This window comes from Canis aureus, chromosome 26 (assembly GCF_053574225.1).
Source record: "Canis aureus isolate CA01 chromosome 26, VMU_Caureus_v.1.0, whole genome shotgun sequence".
Taxonomy (NCBI): Eukaryota; Metazoa; Chordata; class Mammalia; order Carnivora; family Canidae; genus Canis; species Canis aureus.
The window spans coordinates 22448780-22458128 of NC_135636.1; the positions used below are offsets into that span (position 1 = coordinate 22448780).

At 38.4% G+C, this 9349-nt stretch overlaps 1 pseudogene; it reads right to left on the reverse strand.

Moving 5' to 3' along the window:
• Nucleotides 1–1923: 1923 nt before the first annotated feature.
• Nucleotides 1924–2924, reverse strand: LOC144298808 (L-lactate dehydrogenase B chain-like; annotated as a pseudogene).
• Between the last annotated feature and the right edge of the window lie 6425 nt (nucleotides 2925–9349).

Here is a 9349-nt window from a genome sequence, read left to right on the forward strand (position 1 = left end):
CTGCCTGTGTCTCTGCCTCTCTCTCTGTGTCTCTCATGAATAAATAAATAAATAAATAAATAAATAAATAAATAAATATCTTAAAAAAAAAGAAAAGAACTAGAGGGCTTCTCCTGAGTCTCTCTGTTGACACCAATTGGATCTCAAGCCACATTGCATTCTGGCCAAGGGGTTCTGGGGCAGGGTGGTAAACTCACTGCCAGCTTGGTATAATTTCAAATGCTAATCTTTCCCATCAATCTGCTATAATTGACTTTTTAGAGTCTTCAAATAGTTGTTCTATGAATGCTGCCCAGGTTTTTTAGTTGTACTCTGTGGCAGGGACATTTTGGCATGAGCTTACTCTGTCTTGTCTGGATCCCTGAAAGATAAATTTTTAATTTTAATTTTTTGTTTCAGTGAGCATTTACTATTTTCAACCAGAAGCATAATGGGTAGCAAAACTATTTGCTTGTGCACATATGGTATCTGCCGTAGTACACAGTTTGCCCAACCACAGGTGGTGGACAGCTGCTAAGAGGTTGGTCATCCCCAGAGAACTGGGTGACATTCTTCAAAAGCAGAGAGTAAATATTTTGGGTTTTGCAGGCCATTTGGATTCTATTTCAGCTATTCAACTGTATTGTTATAGTGTGAAAGTAGTCACAGACAATATGTAAATCAATGAGCGTGGCTGTGTTCCAAAAAAAGATTCTTTGCAAAAACAAGCAATAGGCTGGCCTTGCCCTGGGGGTTGTAGTTTGTTGACCACTGATCTGAGAGATCAGGTCCAGTTGATAGCAGTTATCTTCCTCTGTAGTGAATTCCTTTATCCTTCTGTTTTGACCACCCTGGAGCAAGGGTTTCTATCCTGGGAGTTCATGATCTCAGAAAAGAAAAAAAAATTATCTTTATTTTTACTAATCTATAACTAAATTCTAGCATTTCATTTTATCATGAATGCAGGCAACAAAAGACAGTAGTATTAACAGTACCTGTGACTTTGTTACCAATAGAAACCACAGGTCTTATAGCACATCGTATCAGTTCTTGTAGATATTCTGAAATATTGTTTATGCTCATCACTGTTTCATAACCAGGGAAATTCTCCCATCTGTCACTAGGCTTTGTTCTGAGTATTAAAAAATTATTACATGTTACATATCACACCATAGATGGTGATAGGCCTGCTATCCCAGAGTTCTTGGCTCTTGCTTATTCTTTTTTAAGATAATTTATTGAGGTGAGGCTCACATAACATAGAATTAACCATCTTAAGGTAACTGATTCAGGTATTTAGTACATTCACAACATTGTACAACCACCACCTTTAACCAAATATTTCCAATCACTTGGAAGTTAAACTCCTTACCCATTAAGGAATCTCTTCTCATTTCTCCTCTTTCCCCATCCCCATATCTATGGATTTATCAATTCTGGATATTTCATATAAATGGAATCATACAATATATGATCTTTTGTGTCTGGTTTCTTTCACTTAGCATCATGTTTTGAAGACTCATTCATATTGTACTATATTGTACCATCAGTACTTTATTCGTTTTTGCACTAAGATGGCATTCCATTATATGTATGTACATCAATTTGTTTATCTAGTCATCCATTGGTGGATGGCTGCCTTGTTTCCATCTTTTAACTATTGTGAATAGTGCTGCTATGAGCATTGTGTACAAGTGGACTTGCTTGAGTACCTGTTTTCAATATATATATATTTTTAGAAGCACACTATGGTAGTTAATATTATCTTTTCAAGAACTCCTGTTGTGAGCATTAAACGAAGTGTGGGCTTTGAGTCTGTGAGCCCAGATTCACATACATAGGAAGAAAAAAGCAAACCGTGATCCATGTACATAGATGAAAACTAAAGGCTCATGGTTAATCACATTGTTGTGTTTACCAGTCTACAAACCTAGAAGCCAGAAGTCACATGTCTTTTAGGTCTTTCCAGATGTCCCATGAGGTATGTGTACTTTTTTTGATGTTGAGCAACCTCATCATCCTTCAGCTTCTGGTTGGTCACACTAATCCCTGAGACTTCAGGAAACATAGAAGGCTCAGGAAGATTTCATTCTCTATGCCATATATTACCTTCATCAGTGTTGACACTGGATGAATTCTGGATAGATTTTTTCAACATGTATTCAATGAGATCAGTCACACTTAACCCAACAGCCCAGTTGATGCATCCTTTTAGCTTAATGACATCATAGGTACTTTCAAACATCATCTTATGCACTTCCTTCCAATTTTCACTGTCGTTGTCTGTTTCCATTTCTGGATTCAGTTCCTGAGAGAAACACTTGCCACATTCACTCCGCTCCACGCAGCCACACTTGAGTCACCATGTTCTCCCAAAATCTATCCATGGCAGCTGCTGGAATGAATGCCAAGTTTTTCAGGCATAAGACAGTGAAATCTAGCAGAATCTAGATTATACCCACTTCCAATCACACAGTTCTTGGGTAGTCCATTTGGTTTCCAGGTAACATATGTGATAATACCCACAGGGTTGGAAACTACAATTATGATTCAATTAAGACTGTACTTGACTATCTGACAAATAATGAATTTGAAGACATTAGCATTCCTCTGTACCACACTGAGATAGCTCTCTCCCTCCTGCTAGTGGACTTCTGTAGTTACCACCACAATCTTAGAACTGGCGATCACAGAGTAATCTTTATCTGCCACAATTTTAGGTGTCTGAAAAAATAAGCTCCCATGTTGCAAATCCATCATTTCTCCTTTGAGTTTATCTTCCAAAATATCCAAAGGGCAAGTTCATGAGCCAGAGACTTTCCTAGAATGCTGATGGCATATGCCATACCAACTTGTCCAATGCCCACTACAGTGATCTTATTGTTTGGGATGGTTGCCTCTTCTTCTGTGACTGGTGCAATCAGTTTTTCCTTAAGAGTTGCCATTGTCCAGAATGAGCACTTGGTGTTATGCTATATGTTGGCAAATTGAACTCCAATAAAAAAAATAAATAAAAAAAAGAGTAGCCATTGTGCCTAGGAAAGAAACAGCTGTAAGAGCCATGCAACAAGACGATACCAGCTGCATGAGCCTCCTTGGGCACAGGATCTGCTGAACTTTTTTTTTTTTATTAGACCTAAGAATGAAATTATGGGGTCATATGGTAATTTTATGTTTAACCTTTTAAGAAACTGCCAAAGTGTAAGTGGCCAAACCATTTTGCATCCTCATCAGTAATGTACAAGGCTTTCAATTTCTCTAAGTCCTCACCAACACTTTTTTGTTTTTTTGATTATAGCCATCCTAGTGGGTGTGAAGTGGTACCACATTTGTGGTTTTAATTTGTGTTTTTCTAACTAATGATGCTGAGCATCTTTTCATATGCTTATTGGCCATTTGTTTATCTTTCTTGGAAAAAAGTCTATTTTGCCCATTTTTAAGTTCTGTTGTTTGTTTTTTGTTGTGAGAATTATTATATATTCTGGATACTAGACTGTTATCAGGTTTATAATTTGCAAATATTTTATCTCATCTGTAGGTTGTCTTTTTGCTTTTCTGATAATGTCCTTTGGTGCCTGTAATTTCAATAGAATTTTAATTTATCTGTTTGTTGTTACTGCTCATGGTTTTGGTGTCATATCTAAGAATCCATTGCCAAATCCAAGGTCGTGAAGATTTACACCTCTATTTTCTTCTAGCAGTTTTATAGTCTTAGTCCTTATGTTTAGGTCTTTGATCCATTTTGAGTTGATTTTTGTATATGGTGTAAGGTAAAGGTCCAACTTCATTCTTTGGCTTGTGGATATCCACAGTAAGTTTGTTGAAAAGACTGTCCATTTCCCATGGACTGTCTTGGCACCCTTGTTGAAATTGGTTGACCCTATATGTGAGGGTTTATTTCTGAGCTTTCTATCCTATTCCATTGGTCTCCGTGTTGATCTTTACGCCAGTACCACATAGTTTCTTTTATTACTATAGCTTTGTTGTAGATTCTGAAATCTGGAAATGTGAGTTCTTCCATTTCAAGATTGTTTTGACTATTTGGAGCCCCCTGCAATTCTATATGAATTTAAGATTTGGCTCTCCCATTTCTTCAAAAAAGGCTATTGAGATTTTGATTGAGAATGTATTGAATCTATAGATATCTTTGGGGAGTACCAATGTCTTAACAATATGAACTATTCCACTCCATGAACACAAGCTGTTTTTCCATACATTTAGGTCTTCTTTAATTTCTTTCAGCAATGTCTTATTGTTTTCAGCACATACGCCATTTGCCTCCTCAGTTAAATTTATTCTTAGGTTATTTTTGTTTGTTTAGGATGCTGTTGTAAATGGAATTGCTGTTTTAATTTCCTTTTTGAATTGTTCATTGTTGGTGTATTGAAACACAAACTGATTTTTATGTGTTGATCTTATGTCTTGTAACTTTGCTAAATGTATTACATCTGGTAGCTATTTTGTAGATTCTTTGGGATCTTGTACACATGGGATCATGTCATCTGCAAATAAAGATAGTTTGTTTCTTCCTTTCCAATATGAATGCCTCTTATTTATTTTGCTTGCCTAATTGGGGGAGGTCTTCCCCTGTGGGTGTGGGTCACTCACTTTCTTTCTTTTTTAGTCTTTAGTACCCCTGCCATTGCTTAAGGAAGGGGGCCTTAATCTGGAGCTCTAATAAGATTTGGGAATAAGATTTAGAAGGTCTCTGAACTTGGGCGGGAAAAAAATTACATCTTTATTTTCACCAACCTATGGTTAACATTTAATATTTCTTCCTATTATGAAAGTAGTCCTCATACATTAATGGAATTAGCAATAACTGATTTTGTCACAAATAGGATCAACAGATACTTCACATAGATTATTTATGGTTGTCATGACTTCAAAATTAGAGTCATTATTAGACCTACGGCTAGATCTTGTATTTAACACAGAGCTTTTCAGAGCAGTGATATGTGGACTGGTTCTAGTCCATGCACCATCACAGCTTCATGACAAGGGAATTCAAGAATTGAGTGTAAACGTTTAGAAGCTTTTATAACAATTTGACAAAATAATGTTTTTGAATCAAATAATAAAAATTGGGGGTTTGTATTTCAAATTATCTTTTATTTCATTTTTTAAAAATATTTATTTATTTATTCATGAGAGGCACAAAAAGAGAGAAGTAGAGACATAGGCAGAGGGAGAAGCAGGCTTTCTGCAAGGAGCCCAATGTAGTACTCAAACCTGGACACCAGGATCATGCCCTGAGCCAAAGGCGGATGCTCAACCACTGAGCCACCCAGGCATCCCTATTTCATATTTTTATTCTATTTATAGAAGTTGTTAGTCCAAGATGGATCAGGTAAGTAAATTGGTCCTTCCCCACAGATAGTGTGAAAAGCACGATTTAATGCATTAACAAGGAAGTATGCATTTAACAATATTTTGATAATGATATTTCAACATAATTGGTTCCCTTTGTCATCCTGTGCTGTTTTATTTAAAATATTATTCTAAGTTGTGCAGTTGGTCAAGTGACTGACCCTTGGTTTCAGCTGTCTCAGAGTCATGGGATCAAGCCCCACATGGGGCTCCTCACTCAGTAAGGAGTCTGCCTGGGAGTCTTTCTCCCTCTTCCCCTGCTCCTCCCACTCATGCTCTGTCTTTCTGTCTCTCTCTCTCAAATAAATAAATACATAAATCTTAAAAAAAACAACCTGGGTTGTTCAGTGGTTGACTGTGCCTTTTGCTCAGGTAGTAATCCCAGGGTCCTGGGTTCAAGTCCAGCATCAGGCTCCCCGGGGGAAGCCTGCATCTCCCTCTGCCTGTGTCTCTGTTTCTCTCTCTGAATCTCTCATGAATTAAAACAACAACGACAAAAACAACAACAACATTACTCTGAGGTAGGATCAATTTGCTTCGCTGGAAGGCCAATGGAATCCAAGGCATAGAAAGGTTAGGGATGTTTGAGAAGGGGCTCTGGGACCCTGTACAGGCTTATACTTAAGTCTCAGAATGAATACAGTCTTATCCCTCATCTCAGCCCCAGGACATGAGTGACTGCCCGTCTCCCCCATCTCTTGGGCATGATGAGGTTCCAGTATATCCATGTCAGCCTCCCTTCCAATTTTCCCTACATACTCTAATTTTCCACTCCAGATCCATAGATGGATTCTCCTTTTCCTTGAGCTTATCATCATATTAACTATGTTCTTTCTTATCATTGCCAAAATTAGGAATAACCTCTCATAGAATTTGTACTTGCCTTAATTTTATCTATATTTCAAGGCCCAGCTGAAGCCCAACCCCTTCAAAGGAGACCAAGAAGACATGTCCATCCTACACAAATATTTTCCTCCTCTAAGCTCCTATATGGCCATGACCTGGCAGGATAGAAGGAAGACTGGGCAGAAAATGTGGGCAGATGTAAGGTGTCCATAGTACTGAATAGTTGCAGCCATCCTAGCTGGGATCAGAACAATTATAGCCAGCAGAGCGGAGGGAACACGTTACTAAGTAACGTCAAACTATGCCGAGTGTTAGGGAGATAAGTTCTTGTTAAATAAAATGTCCATTTTATAGATGAGGAATTGAAAATACCAAGAGGAAAATAGCTCTTTTTGCTCCTACGTCTATCTGGGTTTTTCCCACCCCTGACTAGTATCTGCCTGTTAACAAAGGCAGAGCTGGTAATCTATTTGTTCAGGCCAGACGTGATTAGATCAAGCCTACTTATGAGTCAGGATCCCTGGTATTAAAGAGCTTGCCTGTGCGTAGGTCTCCATTTCTGGCCCTCTCTTCTGTTTTTATGGTGGCCTTTCTCTCCAGCCATCACAGGCACACGTAAGAAGTTGACCTTTGCTATTGGCTTAGATTTTAATTCTCCAAAATAGCTGCAAGAAGCCTCTGGTAATTAATATCCAATAATATCACCTCCAATGCAGAGCTGAGCACTTTGATTCGATATCCTCTGATGGCTGGACTGGTGGTTCCTTCCCTAACTTGTAGCCCTGTCCTTCCTGTAGACAGGCTACTTATACACACTAATGTTTGTGATTAACAGTGTGGCATTTAGAAGATAATAAATTGGCCTTAGGACTGCCTGAAGCTAGAGTCTGGATTAGGAGAAGATATGTTATTAATGTTTGAGCACTGGCCCCAGTACCTTTCATCCCCCTTCACTCTTACCTCTCACCATCCCCTGAAATCAAGGTCTCACTGGATTTCCAGGGTGATGAAATGAGTCCAAGATTGGTCAGACTTGTAGAGTCTTAGGAAACTTATTTAGCCCTTGGGGTAGGTGTCTATTAGAAGAAAGAGGTGAACAATGTGACATCTCCAGCTCAAAATGTAAACCCTTCCTCAAATTCCAGAGACAAAGCCTTTTCTCCAAATTAGAGCATCTTCTCCAACCACCTCCTAACTCTGCTCTCTCCCACCATGACAACCACCCACCTTAATAAGCAGTTGGAATCATTAGTAAAGGAGGCAAATGAATAAAATTTATGGTGATTCTCTTCCTCTTTCTTCTTTCTCCTCCTCATCCTCCTTTTTCATCAAAATCTTCATCATCATCATTCTCATCACTAACATTTGTTATATCTTCCCATGGGCCAAACACTAAACCTAAATGACTACATTTAATCCTCTCATTGTCCCCATGAAACACATGCTATTATTATGCTGTTCTCTTTCCTGTTGGAGATGTTGTATAGCATGAGGATTAAGAATTCAGGTACTTGAACTGGAGGACTTGATTTCAAATCTTTCTTTAATATTTACTGTGCATGAGACTATAGGCCAGTTACTTGAACTCTATAAACTTAATTTCCTCATCTATAAAGAAAGATAATACAGTGTCTACCTAGTGCTTAAGAGTCCTACAGAAGGTGGAAAAGAAAGAGGGGTAAGGCAGGAAGGGCTAGATATAGTTACAGAAAGATGTTTCTTACAAGTAAGTTGTGTGATTGGGTATAAATTAGGAAAAAATAAGATAAGTGAGTGATTACAAAGAGTTGATTGAATTAGAAGAATTAATATTTTGGTCCAAAATGTTATGAGAGGTACACAGGCTACAATTTCCAACATTCCCTGGTTCAGAGGCTGGACAGCCATGTCCTGAAATGGTCACATAGTCTTGGGTGTGGGAATCTGGGGAATGTATACAACTGGAGCCCACTGTTATCCAACTCTCCCCCTGAGGCATTCTTCTTTGGTTTTTATACTGGCTTCAAATACTGTTGGGAATGTTAGGATGGAAGGGGCTCTCTCCCCACTCCTGTGTCTCCCTCTGCCTTTTGGGCTCTGCTGGGCCAGATGAGAGGACATCTCCTGCATACTCACTCCTATAAGTGACCAGGGACATGGGCTTGGAGTACAGAAAGTACCATCTCTCTCAGCTCTCTCACTCCTTCTTACATGTGCACACTCACACATACACACACACACACACACACACACACACGGGTGAAATGCTTGTTAGACTTGCTATGTATATGAAAAGTGTCAATACCTGTTTTCCCAAAACTTGTATGAAAACTACACAGCCTTATACACAAGAAAACAGACACTTCCAGAAAACAAGACTCTTCCAGATCTGGAGGTCTCAATTTGTGGACTAGATTTCAAAAGGATGTGTCAGGTTTAGTGGTTGGAAACTCCCACTGGAATTTTTCTTAGAAATAATATTCTTAATGGTAGTTGTGTCCCCATAAAAGGGGACATATCACTGAATATGGCTCAAATGCTGTACAACCTCAATAAAAATATGAAGCTATATTCCTTCAAAATTCATAAGTAGAGCACCAAATGCTAACAGTGACTATGAGAAAGGCTTGTTTTTTTTCCCTCTTGACTGTTGGTAGTTGATAACAAGAAAACTTATTAGAGGAGGAAAAGAGGGTTGATAAAGAATTTAATAGTCTCTGGACAACAGTAGATAGCATTAAACATTTTCATTTTTCCTGAAGTGTATCCTAAGCATTATTCATCTCAACCTTGATTAAGGTTGTTTTTGCTAGCATTTAGACAACAGAGAGTAGATGAGAGAAGAGGTAGGGGGAAGGGAGAAGAGACAAGGAAGAGGAGAGAGTGTTTAAAAATGAATTCACAAATAATAAATGTATTGCTTGGTGTAAAATTAGTTGATAATGAAGGGGGAGAAAGCAACAGGAAAAGGAATATTTAGAAAGAAATAATCAGATGAGACAGGTCTTTATATTAGCTTCCTTCTTGACTACTGCCTGGAGCTGCAGGAGAGGGTGTGGATGGAGTTTGGAGAGGATTTCAGAATGGTCCAACAGAAGGAGAGCTATATCAAAATCGAATTTTGCATGTGTAAGTCTTTGGAGAGTCGGAGTTGTCTACCCATGACAACTGTTCA